General features: G+C 36.8%; 1 pseudogene; it reads left to right on the top strand.

Annotated features, from left to right (window-relative positions):
• Positions 1 to 3,448: 3,448 nt before the first annotated feature.
• LOC103596991 lies at positions 3,449 to 16,707 on the top strand (annotated as a pseudogene).
• The last annotated feature ends 1,938 nt before the right edge of the window (positions 16,708 to 18,645 follow it).

Raw genomic sequence — 18,645 nt, 5'->3', positions numbered from 1 at the left:
AAAAAAAAAAAAAAAAAAAAAAAAAAAAAAAAAAAAGATACAGTGATTTTAAGATTCTTTTATAAGTAATATAACTAACAGAAAGGTTTAAACCAATATATACTCCAAAGGAGTATGAGAATGCCTGTTTTATTACATCCTTACCAGCATTCAATATTTTTATTCTTGAAATATGAAATAATTGGAAAGATGAAAGAGGAATCTACTTGTATCTAATACTTCCATTTTGATAACTTTTTAAATCTTTCTAATAATGTTAGACTTTTCTACTTTTGTTAACATGTATTAATTTCTCTTTAGCCAACTGTCTGTTTCTAACTTATGTTAATGTGTTTAGTGGAGACTTTGTATTTTTAATAATACTCATCTTTTTAGAGTAATATTTTGTCATATTTAATGTGTCTGTTTTCCTCAGTTTGTTGTTTGTCTTTTAAATGTGATTATATTTTTGGCATAGTAGAAATTGTAAATTTTAAGATCAAATTTGCCAACTGTTTTTTATGTGTGATTTCTTTCAGTAACTTAATTTTAGAATGTTTCCCTCTTACAGAACTTTGAAAAATATTTACTTTTATTTTATGCTTCCCTTTTGTAGTTTTAATTTTTACACTTAATTCTTAAATTTGCTTGGTATGTGATGAAATGGTATGAGGTACAGGTTATAAACAAAAATTCCTACCTCCATGACTTGTCCCAGAATAATTAAATGAATAATCCTTTCTTTTTTCTTTGATTTGGTAAGTTTTCTTTATTACATATTTTTATTTTTTTGTTAGTACTGTTTTGAAAATTTTTATAGCACTATTATATTTTAATATTTAGACATAGTATATCATTCTCATAATTATTATTTTTCATTTTTAAAGCATACTTTGCCTGTTATTTCATCTAAATTCATTTTATGATCATTTTGAAAAATTAAAAAAATTAAAAAAAAAATCTTAATTGGCTTTATTGCGATTGCAGAATCAGGCAACATGCTATTCCATAAAATAGAATAAATGTTCTAATGAGCCAAGCAGAAGAGGTTGATTATATAGATAGAGAAGAGCTAAAGAAACCAGAAATAAAGAACTACTTTCCTTGTAAGGTGGGGACAGGAAGACAGAACAGAACAAAAAAAAAAAGTTAACATTGGGTTACTTCGGGTTATCTCTTTTGTGTAAGGATTAAAGCAGGGGGAAATTCATTATTATATCCATTAAAGAATTAAAGAGACCTGTTTGGCAAATTGGCTGTTATCTGTTTTTTTCTCCTGATTAAACCACAACCCTAAGTGATGTGGAAATAGCAGGGGTGACTCCATTTTGATTATTAGTCTGATCTTTTGGGGCTTTGTGCAGGAACTTAGTCCAAAATAATGGTCTCCTATAATTTTTATTTAACAATTCTCCCTTTTTGGTCAGTATCTAACCTAACAGTCTCACCTAAGGGAGAACCTGATCAAAACTTAGGGCATTAGCACCACTCTCAGTTACCGTAATTCTGAGTTTCTGCTCTCAGCATGCCATTCATGAACCAAGGTATCCTCATTACCATAAATTTCTTTGGGTTTTGTTGTTCCAGCCCGTTTGACAAGAGACCACTTTAAGCTCCATGGGTGGCTGCACATGAACATTTAAAACTTTTGAGAAAATATAGTACACCAGGGTGACCAGTATACTACCAGAAGAATCATACCAAGAGTTTGGAGTATGCTTCTTGGCCAGGGTCCCCATGAACCAAACCCCTAAAACTAAATAGGCAATTGAGGAGTCTACCCATTTTAATTAAGTAACCTGTTCATTATTATTATTATTATTATTTGTAACTGAGTGTCGAGCTCTTTTACCTCCCCATAATCCTGCCAACTGGCCCAATTGTCAAGCTTGGGCTGGGTCGGGAGCTCACAGACCCCTAAAGCCCATTCACAGACTGGGTCACAAACCCTTCACACAGCAGGCTAGGTCCCCAGATCCCTCATGTGCAGGTCTATGTACTAGGTAACCAGCAAACAGGTCCTTGGAAGCTGTAGGTTGGAGAGCACGGCCACATGGAGCGGATGCATGAGGCAGATGCCAGCCAAACCACGGCACCATGCATGCTGCACTAACTCCACCCACACACAACTTATTTACAAAGAATGTGCTGCACCACCCCCAACCGGACAGGCAGGAAGGGGGCCTGATTAAATTATTCTGTTTTCCCAACACTGAGTCTCTATAATACCCAATGTATTTATTCATGTGCAGGAAGAAGTGTTAGCAAGTGTACAGACTCCTCCCTGTTCAGTAAGTAGGTAATCTAGCATCCCATACATGGTTGAAGCAGGGTGTGACAATTTGCAAGTCACCCACAGAAGCTACTGTTTTAGAATTTTAACTATGGCACCATTCTGCCAAGTGAAAGAGATAGGCATAAGCAAGGAAAAATTAAGAGGGGTAAGAGTCTCATTATGATAGGAAGTCTTGTTCTGATGTCTTGGGAAAATAGCTGTCTGCAACAAGAAGGTGGCAACTTCTCATCCTGCTTTGCAGTTTAAATGTCTCTGGTTATAGAATCAAGCATTTTTTGTAAACTCTCAGTGCAGTGCACTTGAAACTTGTCCCTTGAAATTGACATCAAGTTGTCCAGCTTCCATTTATAGGTCTTCAGGAACAAAGCAGTTCTTGTTCTTAGAGAGTTGTAAGGCAGATATTAGAGAAAGCTAGAATGCAGAATCCAGTCCAGTCTACAGGCAGAAAATAAGTCAAAAATAGTAAACAGGGCTACAATCTAATAACAGGTGTACTATAGTTTTCTTTAGAAACATAAATTTTTCTCTCTACAGTCACACCCATTTGTACCAAAGATAATTATGGTAAGACCTATCTGCCTGGTTATTTATATAAATGCAGCAGGAATAACCATATAGGCTCCCTTTAAATTTATTTTGCTGAAAATTTTGACAAGGAATATCAGATTAGATTTTTAAAAATCTCAGTGCTAGGAAGCCAAATCAAGGCAGACATTAGACTTTCCTTGCTGTGTCTGATATCTTGACATTCCTGGTCCTGCCAGGAAGTGACAACTTTCTACTTACTTACTGAAAGTTTGGGAATCCTTGAAACCATGCATCCTATGCACATTTTCAAATATGACATTTCAGTCAAAGCCTTGGTAATACAAACAATATTTTCAATTATATCCTGTTAAAGAGAACAGGTTCTTATTAAACTTATGTAAATAGCAACATTGACATAAAAATAAGAACACTCATGAATAGTTTCCAAATTCTGGAGGGATCAGGTAGAGAGGAAAAGCAAATGTTTTAATTTCTGTTTACAAAAGCCTGCTTTACCAAATTGCTGTAAGCTATAGGTAGCTTAAAAAGAAAAAGTTCAGACTGGTGCTTGTGACAGAGAGTGGTAAACGCACTCTCTTGCAGTTCCCAGTATCTGGGCCTCACCTGTAATGGTGGGAAAAGGAAATGGCTCTGCTGTGCCACAACTGGGGCTGCGGTCAGTGCTTCAACCCCAAGACCAATTCCAAAGATGCTTGCACATACCACCCAGGTGTTCCAGTCTTTCATGACACATTAAAAGGTTGGTCTTGCTGTAAGAGAAGAACAACAGATTTTTCTGATTTCTTGAGCATTGTAGGCTATACAAAAGGTAGGCATAATAGTGAGAAGCCACCTGAACCAGTCAAACCTGAAGTCAAGACTACTAGAAGAGAGAACTATCTGAATTGAAACCCAAATTTCAGGAACACATCATTCAAGCCCCTAAACCAGTAGAAGCAATAAAAAGGCTAAGCCCAGATAACAATGATAAATTTGAAATTAAAAATATCTGCTTCCCTAAAACAAGCACTTTATAAACTTAAACTGTCATCAGGGAATGGAGAAGATAAGAATGTAGAAGACAGTGGTGAAATTAAGATTGGAACCTCATGTAAAAATGGAGGGTGTTTAAAGACATATCTGGGTCCACACAGTCGAGAAGAAGTCTGCGTATATCATTCTGGAGTACCTATTTTTCATGAGGGGATGAAGTACTGGAGCTATTGTAGAAGAAAAACTTCTGATTTTAATACATTCCAAGAGGGCTGTACAACAGGGAAACACATATGGACTAAAAAGGATGCCGAGAAAAAAGTTGTTCCATGTACACATGACTGGCATCAGACAGGGGGTGAAGTCACCATTTCAGTATATGCTAAAAATTCACTTCCAGAACTTAGTCGAATAGAAGCAAGTAGTACATTGTTAAATGTGCATATTGTATTTGAAGGAGAGAAGGAATTTCATCAAAATGTGAACTTACGGGGTGTGATTGATGTAAAGCAAAGTTGTGTAACTATGACTGCAACAAAGATTGAGATCACCATGAGAAAGCTGAACCTACGCAATAGGCAAGCCTTGAACTGCCTGTGAGCAAAAAGCAGGAAAAACAAAAAGATACAACAGGTTTGCCGGGGGGAATAACTGCCTGTTGCAGAATTCTTAATAGTCTGTGGTGAAGTGGTGGCTTGATGCTGTAACTGTTTGTCGTCATCTTCGTCATTGTTGAATCTGGCATTTCAGGGTCAACATTAGGTTTTTAAAAGCAAAAATCAGTTAATCTTTTTATGCCTCTCATCTTCCTTGTGATTTATATAAGATCTAGTATACATTTCTCCTCACTGATGTAACCACAGTTGTGTCTTATACTTGAAGAAGCTGGAAAATAGTTTATAAACATAACTGCAGCATTTCTCAGTATAATATTATGTTAAAACAAAGGAACATTTATGGTTTGTTTTTTTTTATGTCTCTTTCTATTATCCCATAATTAGTAAAGCAAGATGAAATGCCAAATTTTTAATCAGTTTTTTCTTGTGTTTGAGTTTCTATAATACTTGAAAATCTTTAAGGAACCAGTGTAGCTCTGCATTGTTTTTTCCATGTGGGTTGGTTACTTTTTCTAGAAGGTTTAATTCTGAGATAGTAGAGTAAGTAAAGGGGAATATATGCATCAGTTAATAAATTGGAATTTGCTTACAACTAATTGAATTTAAAACTTACATCAATACTTATCTCAAGCAGTATGATTTAAGAGTATAGGAAACATAAATAAGACTATAGAGGTGTCAATTTGGTTAAAATTCACCATTTTATAAGACTAAGCCGTAACATTAAAAGTCTCTTTCTTGATTATTTAAGTGTCTTTGTATAGTGTTATGACTAAATTGTACCTGATTTATGGCCTAATCCTTATTAAAACCTTTAATTAGTTACATATAAAAAGAAATATGTATCTGGCTTCCCTGATGGAAAACTATGTCTATAAACTTGTACACTTAAAGGTTTGTGAAAATACATTAGGATCTTAGAAAACAAAATATATGAACTTTGCTTTATGATAATTATCTATTACATGTTAAATAAAGAAGCTTAATTCTTTTGGAAAAAAAAGTTTTCTTAAACTGGAAAACAAAACATTGAAAGAACTAGTACTGTTTCAAAATAAAGAAACTGTAAAAACCAGTAATTTTCCTTAATCAGTTTATTCAGTTCCACGTAATTAATTCTTGCTCTGTTTGGCCTTGGCTAGCAATTTTACAGAATAAGGCAATTAACTATAGACAACAAGACTTGAAATAGCAGTGTGTAAAAGATCTTATGAGAGTTACACAACTGACAAGAAAATTTAGTTATTTTTGTGGCATACAATAATTTAAAATAACCAAAATTATGGCTGATAGCATTTATACCAAAACACATTGGACTTATAAGAATCTTATACAATTTGTAACACATATTAATAACATATCCATATAACTCAAAGAAGGTCAAACATCATTTCTTGTTTTGACAATGCTTCCCATATAATTTAACCTGTCAGGTAAGCCCAATTGGTTTTAACATTTCTCTTTTATAGATTCTTTGAGAAGATCTAGGGCCCCTGTAATATCTCAAAGTTAAAGTAAAAAAAACTTATATTTTTAGAATTTGATTTTGAGAAGTCTGTCAAATAATAAAGTATTAAAACTATTAGATAGGATCATAAATCATTATAAAATAAAACCAAAGTAATAAAAGATTTTAAAGGCACCAGTCACAAGAAATTGTCTTGATAGAACACAATCTGATTTCCAGGCCAATTACCTAAAAGGTAAAAAGATAGGATCATAAATCATTATAAAATAAAACCAAAGTAATAAAAGATTTTAAAGGCACCAGGCACAAGAAATTGTCTTGATAGAACACAATCTGATTTCCAGGCCAATTACCTAAAAGGTAAAAAGAAACCTCTCACAATTTTCTATTAAAAGCAGATCAGTGCTTTGAGAAAACCCTGCTGTTCCAACATGGGGGAACAAACTCTAACATTGCATCAGTGTAATTTTGATATTAATCCTCAATATTTAAAAAAACATAAATAATTCGCTCCTAATTTTATCCAACTTCATTAAAATTTCTTTCAAGAGCATTTATCTTCCTCAAACCTTCCACAACTTCAGTTTTTGTTTTATACTTCATTTTTCATTGTCATTCTGTCTTAGGACACAAATTTGCTTTCCTTTTCCACTATAATTTTGACCACACAAAGTTCTCTTTCATGCAAAAGAAAAAATTACTCTCTCCTTTCAACGTTCTTTACCAAACACCACATCCTCATCACTCCTACTTATTGGTTCCTCCCTGCCTCATTTCTATTTCCTTTCTAAATCCGTATTTTGAAACAATCTTTAAGTAATCTCTGAATTAGACAAAATTGCTCCTTTTTGTCAAAAATATATTCTCATATCTTTTTACAATTTCTCACTGAAAACACATCGTACTTTCCTTTTACACTTTGCAAATAGAATTGTTTACCTGTTCCTAGTAGTTTTGATTACATATATTAGAATTTTTAACTCTCAGCAACCTTAAGTTTGTTAAAACCTAGGAAGTAATATATTTAAACTGTTTATCACAAACCAACATTTTATGAATCTACATTTCATAATTTCTAGAAACATGTACTTCCTCATAGAACAATATTTTTTATTTTTACTAACAGACTCAACTATATACAACTTCTCTATACCATCTAAAAACAAGATGTCAATGTTTAAAATCTTTAAAGTTATGCTTAATAATCAATGTTTTAGTATTTTAACTCATTTAAAAGTCACCCAGACGTTTAATGAATTTCTACTACTTAATTTTACTTTAAAGTTTCAAGTTACCAAAAAAACCTTTTAAAACTATGAAGAGTTAATTTATAAACATTTATGTCTGATTTGCTTATTTTTAACAACCACACTTGAACTGTTCATGAAAATTCTATAAGACACTGAACAAAACTAGCCATCATCTCAAGTTATTTTCCTGTTAACCACTTTTACATGCAAATATTAGGCAGTCACTACCTAAGCAAGAACCCTAAAGTTAAATACATGGGTGTTTTGCTAATCAGAAGACTTAGCTGTTTTCATTAACCCAACAATATTAACCTAGTCTTATGTATCTAAGATTTATCTGTCATGTGAACTAAAAGGCATTTAAGTTCTCCCTTTTTGATAAAATATTTTACTAAAGTGCTTTTTTATTTAGTGAACTAAAAGGCATTTAAGTTCTCCCTTTTTGATAAAATATTTTACTAAAGTGCTTTTTTATTTAAAGCCAATTAATTAGAGCTCTTTCATATATTTTGGTAGAGAAAAATCACATACACATACCATGTATACATTATACATATACATAAAGACATACATAGACATACAGACACAAAGACAGAAACTAATCTTATAGCTGTCGTTAAGATTCTTCATTTGCCAGTTCTTAAATACTCTCTCTCCCCCATTTAGACTATCCTTCAATTATCCATTCCACTGTAACAAGCAATTGCTAGCCAGGCAACACTAAATTTGCACTTCGAAAGCAATGATTCCCAGATGAGACAAGGTAGACAATTTGCCCAACAAAGAAAGGCATAGGTAAGGGCCCAGTTAAGACAACTTAAAGAAAAAGCCGCTTAAACAAATGTTAATGTTTGTTATATAAACTTTAAGTCAATGTCTTCCCCATTGCAAACGTTTCTAGTGGTTTAGGTGCAGGGAGGGAGATGCCTTTGCAAATAAGATTTCCTTTAGAGATGTAAACTTCTTTTTACGAATAGTTTCAAAATAGCCAACTAAATGTCAGAAAGTTGTATTTTGGAGACAGATATAGTTCCATTTAGTTCTTTTTCTAAATTAGATAACTTTAGGGCAAAGAAAGCATTTTCTATGCCTGCTTGACCTAAGGGCCTAACTTTTATAAACATTTTATCTAGCTTTCTTTTTGTCTTTGGGTTGGGATAGTAACAAATCAAAAATGTGGGTAGTTTTAATTTTCTCATCAATTAGTACCTTAAGCTTTTGTGCTAGTCCATTTCTGTTGCTTATAACAGAATACCTGAAACTGAGTAATTTATATTTAAAAAAAAGAGGTTTATTTCTTACAGTTTTGGGGGCTGGGAAGCTCAAGGTCCAGGGGGCACATCTAGTGAGGACCTTCTTCTTGGTGGGAGCTCTATACAGAGTCCCATGGCAATGCAAGTTATCACATGGCAAGAAAATGACAAGAGCTCTCTCATGCACTCTTTATAAAGCTACCAATCCACACCCATGATAACTCATTACTCCATGAATGGATTAACCCATTCACAAGGGCACAGTCCCCATTATCCAATCACCTCTTAAAGGCCCTACCTTTCAAATATTAGAATCAGATTTCCCACCCTCTTAACACTGTTACAGTGCAGATCAAGTTTGTAACAAATGAGCCTCTGAGGGACAGTTTGACCTGTAGCAGCTTTTTATTTGGTCTTCTGTGAACAGCCTTTTAAAGAAGCAATAAGAAATTTTGAAATCTTCTTGGAAGCTTCTGAGTGGGCCTAATTCAGGTGCCCTTATTTTAAAATGCATTTTTGCCCTCCCAAGACACAAAGCTATTCCCCAAAACAACCAAAAGAAAGCCTTAGATAAAGCCTTGAGAGCCAGCAACAGTCCATCTAGTGGCAAATGAGGTACAACCCACATTTTTGTCCTTGGGGCTTACAACCTTTTGATTGGCTGCCTGCCCACACAGGCCCTATAAATCACGTGCCTTCAACGGGTAGAAAGTCAAGCCAAGTTCTCAGGAAAAAGAACCAACAAACAGGAAAGTGATAGCTATACATGCGAGGGGAAGGATCAGTCTTAAAGTGCAGAGTTGTTCATCTGGAATGCTCTACATAATGGCCATCATAATTCTGAATTATTTTTAGTAAGATATTACCACTTTTGTAAATATTTGCATCTTCTGGAGCCATGAAAAAGACAGAACTACGGGAGGGAAAAGTATTCAAATCTTTAAAAATTAGGATCCCGTTCTTGTGTTGGATCTTAGGTCTCAGAGCCAAGATCTCCTTGACCGACCTAGCCAATGACTTTTCTGAGGCCTTCCTTACTTAAATGTGCAATATTATAACTGCAGCTTTTTTTGCTGGTAACTTGTCAGCCACTGCAAACCCAAAGGTCATGTGCTCTCCCACAGCACAAACTAACCCATGGTACCCCAAAAGCCAATTAGATCAGAAAGCTCAAATTCAAAGAGAGCAGAGCTCAGTCCTGACGGGGACTTGCTCACAACTCCTAGGGCTCCATGATGAAAAAAGCAGTCCCCCCAAAGAGGGATTTAGTGGCACCTTTTTCTGCATTCCTGAAGGGGTCTTGGGGGTCATCAGCAGCCTCCTTCAGGTCCCTTCATGGTCACCAGAACTGTCGAGGGACAAAATTACAACAAAGATTTCAATTGGATTAATTGTAATTCTAGAATTGGGCAACACATCATTCTATAAAATAGAATGAATTCCCTAAACAAATGGTTTCTGAAATGTCAATTAGCCTATAAATCAATTTGGGATGATTTGACTCTTTTAAATTACTCAATTTTCTTCTCTAGGGATATGGTACATGTTTAGCTTTTCCTTTACTGTGAATGAAATATGTTTTCTTTTATGTTATCTAGCTATATATTGCTAGATATAAATAATATAATATAATATCTGTAATAATACTTATCTATGTAATAATTTCTTACATTCTCTAGCTAGATATTGCCAGGTAATATAATAGTAATATAATATTACCTATACTTACTGGCCTTGGGGTTTGCTAAGCAATTATCTAATTTAATTTTCAAAACAACCTGAAAAACTAGACATTATGTTTTCCATTTTACAAATAGGGGAAACAAAACTTAGAGAGTTCAAGTAACTTGGACCAATTTGCAACTTCTGAGTGATGGGCCCAGGTCTCTCTGACCTCTAACTTCAAAGCCTGTGCTCTTAATCATACCAATCTGCAATATGAAAGCTATTGAGTTTTATTTTCAACTGATATTCCAATTGACTGAATTTTAGGATTTAGAGAAAAGTACATTTGAGTTACAAAGTTTAAATCAAGATTCTTTATTCCTTGTTGCAGATTCCTCAATAAATCCTCTATTAAATTTCAAAGAACATTCCAGAAACAAGAACTCTCAAATAATGGTCAGTATAGTTTGTCAAGAGAAGATTAGAAAGGCTTGTTAATATTTTTGCATACATCATGTCCTTTAGCACAAACTTTGTGATTTAGAAATCAGGTCTTTCCCCACCCCTGGAATTTCTTTTATAAAAAAGTTTCTAGAAACTTCTAGAAATTATTTCTTAATTTTTTATACATTAGACAACCATCATAATGATATAGTATGAATGCACCTATTGTGATCACAACAGGAAAAATAAGATGGAAAGAAGAGCCATTTGCTTCTCCAAAGGCCATTGAGAATTGTACTTGAGAGCCAGAGTTTCTCAACAACATGGCTCAATTGAATACATAATTTTAAAAAGATGATCATTAAGAAATTGTGACATATCATATGATATGAATAATACTATAGTATCTCCTTGGAATGACGAGCCCTTTAAAAATGGGATCAAACCATATAATTTTCTTAGAAAACTACTTATAAGAGATACTTCATAGAACAAAGAAGGAAAATGTCTCCATTTTACAAGATTAAGTCACCCCAGGATCTTTGGTGTTCTGATGGTTTCTGACCATAAGGGCTGCAAGAATCACCCTTCTTGTTTTGCTGCATCATTTTTGCATGTTCATGTAGTGGCAGAAAAGAAAGAAAAAAATCCAAACCAAAACACACACTGAAAATGTAGAATTGTAGAAAACAAAAATTTTTCCATAATTCTTACCAATCAAAAACAACCACTATTAACATTTTAGTGTATTTCTTTATGTTTTTCTCTTACTAAAGCACTGAAAAATTGTTTTGTTTTGTTAATGAAATGTTAAAATATAAAAAATGTTTTAAATTATACAAATGCGTCTATGTAAGACTCCTTTCCCCTGATGCCACCTCCTATTCCAAATCCCACTCCCCATCGATAATCATTTTCAGCAGTAGCCCACTGAATGTTTTTAAAGAATTCTTGTTTGTTTGTGGCGGTTACTCTTTAACCTAAAATAATGTATTTTACTTCTATTTTTTGACTTAGTTTTAGACAGTATTTATCAACCCATTGTTATAAAAGATAGGAAATTAGGATGCTTACAGATACTCTTTACCTCCCTCCTTCCTGTTTTTTATTTTTTTAATTGTTGAAATTTATAATGTTGATGTCATTTCACAACTACAAGTAACTCTTCTAGTTGTGTTTACAGATTGAGTTTGAAAATGTAAACTTAGGAGAAAGAGAGGGAGAGGGGAGCAGGGAAGATCCAACTCCCCAGCATTTCTTTAATTAATTACGTGCTGATGATAGCCCCATACTGAACTGACTTTTGCAAGTGTTGTCTCTTAACTTGGAGTTTCTCTGGGCCTCTTTTGGAAAGGATTCTTCTTATTCAAAATGATGAAGTTTGGGCTGTAGTTTTTTCACTTCTCTGTTCAATCTCTTAGTCTGATAGTTTCTATTTCCCAGAATTTCCTCAAGCTTTTGGTGAACCGATGTCTTCATTCTATCCCCTCACCCTTAATGTTACCTTTCTAGTCCTTGAAAATGCTTTTTATTTATTTAATGGCTTTTCTGTTACTTCACTGGGCCTCTGGGAAGCAGAGGGTTGGACATATGTGTTCGGTGCACCACTTGGAAACACTAGGAATAATTTCCTCCATACGGACTTTGCTTGGTTTCAGCCATTTTCTTATGAGCCTGATAGCTTATTAATTGGATTGATTAATTTAGATTTTTAATAAGAACAAAGCTATAGAACCACATCATTATATGTTCAGATGCCTTTTTTGTTAAGCTCCCCCTTCTCTTTTGTCCCTGTCTTCTGTTATAGGCCCTCCCTCCTTTCATTGTTTCTCCTGTTAGATCTGCACCGGCCCTAACCTTCTACTTACATGGTTCCCATGAACCACTCTGCAAAAACCAAAGCTAAGTTGAGGAGTAATTATGTCCCACTCCTACTTAAAACTGCGATGACCACCAGATTACTGCAGGAAGCACCCGGGCTCTCCCGATCCAGAGTGGTAGGGGGCCTTGGGCCTTGCCATGTAATTATGTCCCACTCCTACTTAAAACTGCGATGACCACCAGATTACTGCAGGAAGCACCCCGGGCTCTCCCGATCCAGGGTGGTAGGGGGCCTTGGGCCTTGCCACGCCCCCCCGACATGTACAACCAGCCCAGCAACGACCACCAAGCCACAGCAAGAAGGGCCCTGGGTTCCCAAGTTGGGACAGTCAGGGGGAAGGGTTTTCCCTTCTGACATCTGCACCCAGCCTAGCAATGACCAAGCCACTGCTGGAAGCCCCCCAGTCTCCCCTATGGGAATTAGGGGGGATGTCACAGGCCTCAACCCCACCGCTCCTCCTTCCCCTTCTTCCATCCCATTTCCTTCCCTTTTCCCCTCTCCCCCTCCCTCCCAACTGCTCTGCAACAACATCCTAGAATGTGAAAAATAATATTAATAAAATTACATTTTCTTTAAATAAGTAAATAATAATAAATGAAAAAAAATCAGAAAAAAAAACCCCAAACCTACATTCATTTATTTACATTAAAAGAGTATTTATTAGTGCCTACCCTGAATTGGGCCATGTTCTAGGTGTTAGGCATACAGCAGAGAATGAAAAAGAGAATCACTTATATTCACGGTGCTTATATTCTAGAAGGCAAGGACATGTTATTTCCTGTAGGACTACAGCCATTAGCTTTGCACAAATTGGCAAACACTCCAAGGATAAAATGTGTAATGCTGCCAGCTTAGTAAACACATCATCAAAACCCCAAACTGTCTTCTAGTGGAATACTAAGAAGTCAGAATCTCTTTGTCCAAAGATCAGTGGATATTTAATAATGATAATAATGATGACATTTAAAGGAACAAACATTATAATTGAAATCTTAAAATTTAAAAATAACACCTGTTTTACAATAGAGTAATGATTGTAAAAAGTTGGCATATCTACAAAATGGAAATACAAACCTATTATAAATGATATTTATAAAGATTTTTTAAGATAATGATAAAATTGTATAATTATTAAGTGAAAAATCAACATACAAAATTAAGAACTCTCAAATAACGGTCAGTATAGTTTGTCAAGAGAAGATTAGAAGATTAGATATGTTAATTGAGCAGTCTTAGCTCTGTGGGGTATTAACAAAAATTGTATAATTTTTTTTGTTTTTTTCAATTACAGGTGATCAGGCCAGAACATCTATTAAGGGAACTCACTTACAGAACAGGCTGCAGCCTGTGCTTGGGACACACAGTGAGACAAAGTATGTTCTACCAAGGTATGTCCAAAGCGAGGGGGTCAGGGTATGGAGTTTATATGAGGGTTTAAGGAATTTTTTATTTATTTTTTGCCTTTTGTCTTTTTCCGTGTCCGGCAACGGATCGCAACCCTCAGTGTTGCCCCCGTACCGGACCGGGGACCGGCAACGGGATTGCAACCCTCGGTGTTGCTCCCGTGCCTCGCTCAGCCAGTGAGCGGGAACCGGTCTGTATGTGGGATCCGAACCCTCGGGTGGGAGCACCGCCGCACTTCCCAAGCGGCGCACTTATCCAGTGCGCCAACGGGCCGGCCCAGGGTTTAAGGAATTTGGCTCAGGGCTGGGCCCAGTTTCTTTCAGTGTTGTAGGCAGCAACCTAGATACCTTTATCAGTGTCTGAATGTTTTGTTCCAAGCCTGCTGGGAAGAACCTGCTGCTGTCTGGATCACAGAGGGGTCAAGGCACTCTGTGATTTTTAGTCAGAACACAAAAAGAAAGTGGTAGAGAGGGGTGTGGGGCAAATGAGGAACCCTATGCCATCATTGTATTTTGGGGAGATTTCATAATATTCTGGTTACCTGTAGTTTTTGAAGCATAGTCCAGTCTCATTTCTGGTTCAATCTCTTTTTCTTCTCCCACACAGTAGAAGCTACAACCATGAAGATGACACGTTGGGGAGGGTAGGGAAGTGGTGCAGCTGGATCTGGTGGAGGGAGAGGGAAAGCATCCTCCTTCTTAGATGAATGGCCCACGGAGCAAGGGTGGAGAGGTCACTGGTCTTGCTCCACGTCAGCACATTCAGATATGAAACCAGTGCCCCAAAGGCTGAGATGGTCTCTATAGAGCTAGGGCTAGGTCTGGAGCTCACAGACCCCTCAAGCTCGTTCACAAACCCTTCACATGCAGGTCTATGAGCTAGGTAACAGGAAAAAGGTCCTTGGAGACTTGGTAGAAGAGGTAATAAACTTTATTTAGCACACACACGTCTAAGAGCTAGGCAGTCCAAAAAGAAAACTGAGCAGCTGCTGGCAAAGTCCAAAGAAAAACTGAGCAGCTTCCCACAAAGTAAACATGCTCTATTTTTAGACACGAGCTCTGCTGACACCAGCAGTTCAGAGCCACTTCTTCACACACTGAAGAACATACAAAAATAACAACAAGCCAAAAGATACATGGGCATGCATGTGCACTAACTCTGCTCCCACACAACTTGTTTACAAAGAATGTGCTGCACTATCCCCAACTGGACCTGAGGTGAGGGGGCCTGACTAAACTATTCTGTTTTCCTCACAGTCTCCAAGCAGGCCATGTGTGGTTCGCTTGAGCAATGCTCAGCTTTCCCAGGTCCCCTCTGTTGCTGTGAAGAAGAGGAAGACTTCCTCAGGTCTACCAGCAGTTCACCCTCCCAGCTTCTTCTCTGGTTTGTGCAGCCTCCTGGGCAGCCCCATGCTCCTCTGCTTCTCCTCTAACCCCCACTTCTTTACATGGAGTCATGAAACCTCAGAGGTCCTTGCCCTGTCCTTAAAGGTTATGGAGAACCAGACTGGAAGCAGGAACCCTCATCTTCTTCTCAGGCAATCTTTAAGCCTTATTGGCAGTGGCTTTTCCCCTTCCACCTTCAGAAATTTCTAGACTAGAGATGGATGTTAGTCTCCATGGATGCCTTTATTCCAATGGCAACACAGAGTTACAAAGGGCTGAAATTTAGCAGGCATCGGTTAGGGAATGAGATGCCAATCTCCTCTTCTTCAAAGCACCCTGTGAATCTCTATGAATTATTCTCTTGGATTTCTTCCCCTTATCTCCACCCACGTAGGCCTTGGGAGAGGTAAAACCCTCTCCAGAAAACTAAATATGGCTTCTTCCCTCCTTTGCCATACACAGACTTCTCTTTTGGTGAGGTCAAGGTGAAGAGGGGAGTTTCCTAGGGTGGTGGTTGGTGGTAGTAAGGTTGGTTATCCACTATTTAATAACCCCTTGTGGGAGGGTTTGAGCTCTAATTATTTATTACTCGTTAGAGAACAATCTCAGCTTTGGACACTAGCCACAATTCTGAGGCAGCAGGAAAAATCCACCCAACATTTCACTTAGCGGGAAGGGGAAGACTGGAGACATGGAGACATTTTTAAGCGTAATAATTTTTACCCCACCATTTGTATTGTTTAATTTGTATTATCTCGGGGAAAATGTTTTTAATTCATCTAACTATCGTGTTTTTCCCTAAATATCCTGGGTGATGTCATAGTGTCATAGCATTAGGGTCTATCTGCTTATATTAATTTTGGTATGATGGATTGGACCAAGGCACATGAAATTGCTACCCTGTTCTTCCTACTCTGCTACCTGGTCCAGATACCATGACCTCAACCCCATTTGTTAACTGGTACTATTGATTACATACTTTTTTTAATGTAAGAAATTCTACATCACTGGAATGTCACGGTTATTAATAAATAGAAGGAAACTATCACAATTGATAGAATGGAAACATTTTAGATAGAAACTATGGCTTGCAAAGGTTGCATGCAAAAAGCCTGCCCTTCTGTGTTTTTAGAAAATAGTGGTTAGCAAGAGTTAGCAAGGTGCTAAAGATCACCACCAGGCTGAGGTTTTCTCTTTCCTGAATGCAGAAAAAATTTAAGCCACTGTTATTTAATACTACAGTATTAGTACTGTAGTACTGATGAACAACAGAGGTTTGAACTGCGCGGGTCCACTTACGTGCGGAGCTGGCCCTCTGTATGGGCGAGTTCCACAGCCCTGGGATCAATCAACCATTAATTGGAATATTCTGGACTCTGAACCCGCCTGTGCAGGAAGGCTGACTTTCCATACCTGTGGGTGCCGCAACGCCGGCTGCAAGACTTGGTGCATCCGCATCCGCTCATCTTCGTATTTCCGGGGATTCCTGGAACCAATTTTCCGAGGATGCAAGGGACGACTGTATATCTATAGACCACCATAACGATTTCAAGTACCATTAGTGTTAAGTGCCAACTTTTGGGCGACACTACTTTGTAAATGTTTTACAGTTTTTGTCATGCTTTCCCTGTATTATCTAGGTCCTCCAGACTTTTCTTAGCGTAATGGAGTAACTTATGTACACGTAGTGAGAGGGAACTTTAATATTTTTTATAGTTTCTTTTCCTTTGGAATATTTCTGAAACTCCTTTCCTATTGATTTTATTATCAAGACAAAATTTTCAGCTGCCGAGATCGAAGAGGATTATTTGAATTTACCAAGGCATAATGATATTTTTAAAAAATAGAAAAGAAAAGCGGAAAAGGGATAAAAGTAAATATGTTAATTCCTTTTTAATAATTCAAGATTTTTGCAATCTGAAAGTATTGAGAAAATCACCTGAGTAATAAAGCATGCACCATTTGAACAGATTAAAGTTCAAATCACCGCAAAGCAGCTTATTTGTCATCTATCACCATGGATACAAAAGGACAGCTCAAGCGCAGTCGTCTGACATCACAAGCATGCCCAAGCCGGCCAGAGGAGAGCCGCAGCCACAGGGACGTGAAGAAAAGCGGTAAAGGAAGGGGAGGAAGAGGCAAAGGAAAACAGGTCATTGTTAATAAGATGTGTCAGAAATTCAGTTGGGAGGATTAAATACGAGGAGACATAAAGCCAACTGAGAAGCTTGAAGACTTCCGCAGTTGTTTACAACGACCTTTCAATAACCTCCTTAGCAAGAAGTAGAACCAGATGGAGACTGAGAGAGAAGGTATATCAGATTATTCACTCCTCCAACAGCAGTTTCCATAGCTTCTCCTCATTTTATGCTCAGGCTGTATTTTTAAATAATTTTAGGACATTTTTAATTTTAAACATTTTAAGATAATAATTCTAGAGCTTTGTCTTGCCTGGCTCAGCTAATATTAAAAAATCAGTCCCCAAAGTAATCCCCAATTACTCCAAATAACAGCTTGAAAGAATCAAAGGAAGCAGTATCCACTGGACAGTAAGAAATGACAAATTCTGGGGAAAATTGCTATTTTAGGTGTTAAGTTTTTATTCATGAACAGACACAATTTCTACTTTGGTTTATTTTAAATTTTTTATTAACTTAAATTTTTGTTTCTTATCAAAGTGCAGTGCATCTATTCTCAGGTTGCTGTGTAGAATATAAAGACCCGGACTCGGGAACACTGGATTCAGAAGTGTGCTGGTAAAGGTTTAAAAACTGGCTCTCTGGGGAAAGCTCTGATTTGTAGGATTTGCTGATTTCTGTGGTGTAATATATTCACTATGGCTGATTTCAAGCTACCAATGTGGTGTTAGCTGGCTTGCAAAATTTCCGAAAATGTAACAATCAGCTTTTGTGAGCTAGCATCAGCCTGCTCCAGCACATCAGTGATTGGGTTCTATTCCAGCTGTGACCCCAACTGGGGGTGGGACTTTGAACACCTCTACAGGGCTTCAGTTTCTTCATCTGATGTGGAGTTGGAGCTGGGCTTAATCTTTGGTTGTTAAATTTGTGCATTGGTTTGCTCTAGCAGTTTGAGACAGGATGATTGGGGCCACTTAGGGAAGGGGATATTCAGGAGGTGCTGAGTTGTTAGGGTTCTCCCTCCTCACATCCACTTCAACTTTGCAGGACAGTTCTGATTTTAACTATCATAGAGCATTTTAGATTTTTGTGTAAGGTACTGTTTGAAGAGAAGTATCTATTACTAAGGAAGAAATCACACCAGAAAACCACTTGAATAATTGATCTTAAAAATAATTGATCTTACATTTCTAAAAACTAATGATTCTATGAAACTAAAAATGTGAATCAAGCACTAATATGCTGATGTTTGTGGGGAGTACTTGACTTAAAATAGTACTTTCTCTTAGTTAAATCTTAAACTAAACACTGGCTGAAAGAGTCAACCATGCCTGAGTGAAATT

This window comes from Galeopterus variegatus, unplaced genomic scaffold, assembly GCF_000696425.1.
Source record: "Galeopterus variegatus unplaced genomic scaffold, G_variegatus-3.0.2 Scaffold2161, whole genome shotgun sequence".
In the NCBI taxonomy this organism is placed as follows: domain Eukaryota; kingdom Metazoa; phylum Chordata; class Mammalia; order Dermoptera; family Cynocephalidae; genus Galeopterus; species Galeopterus variegatus.
Note: the sequence above shows the minus strand (reverse complement) of the source record. Positions and strands in the feature narration are given on the sequence as shown.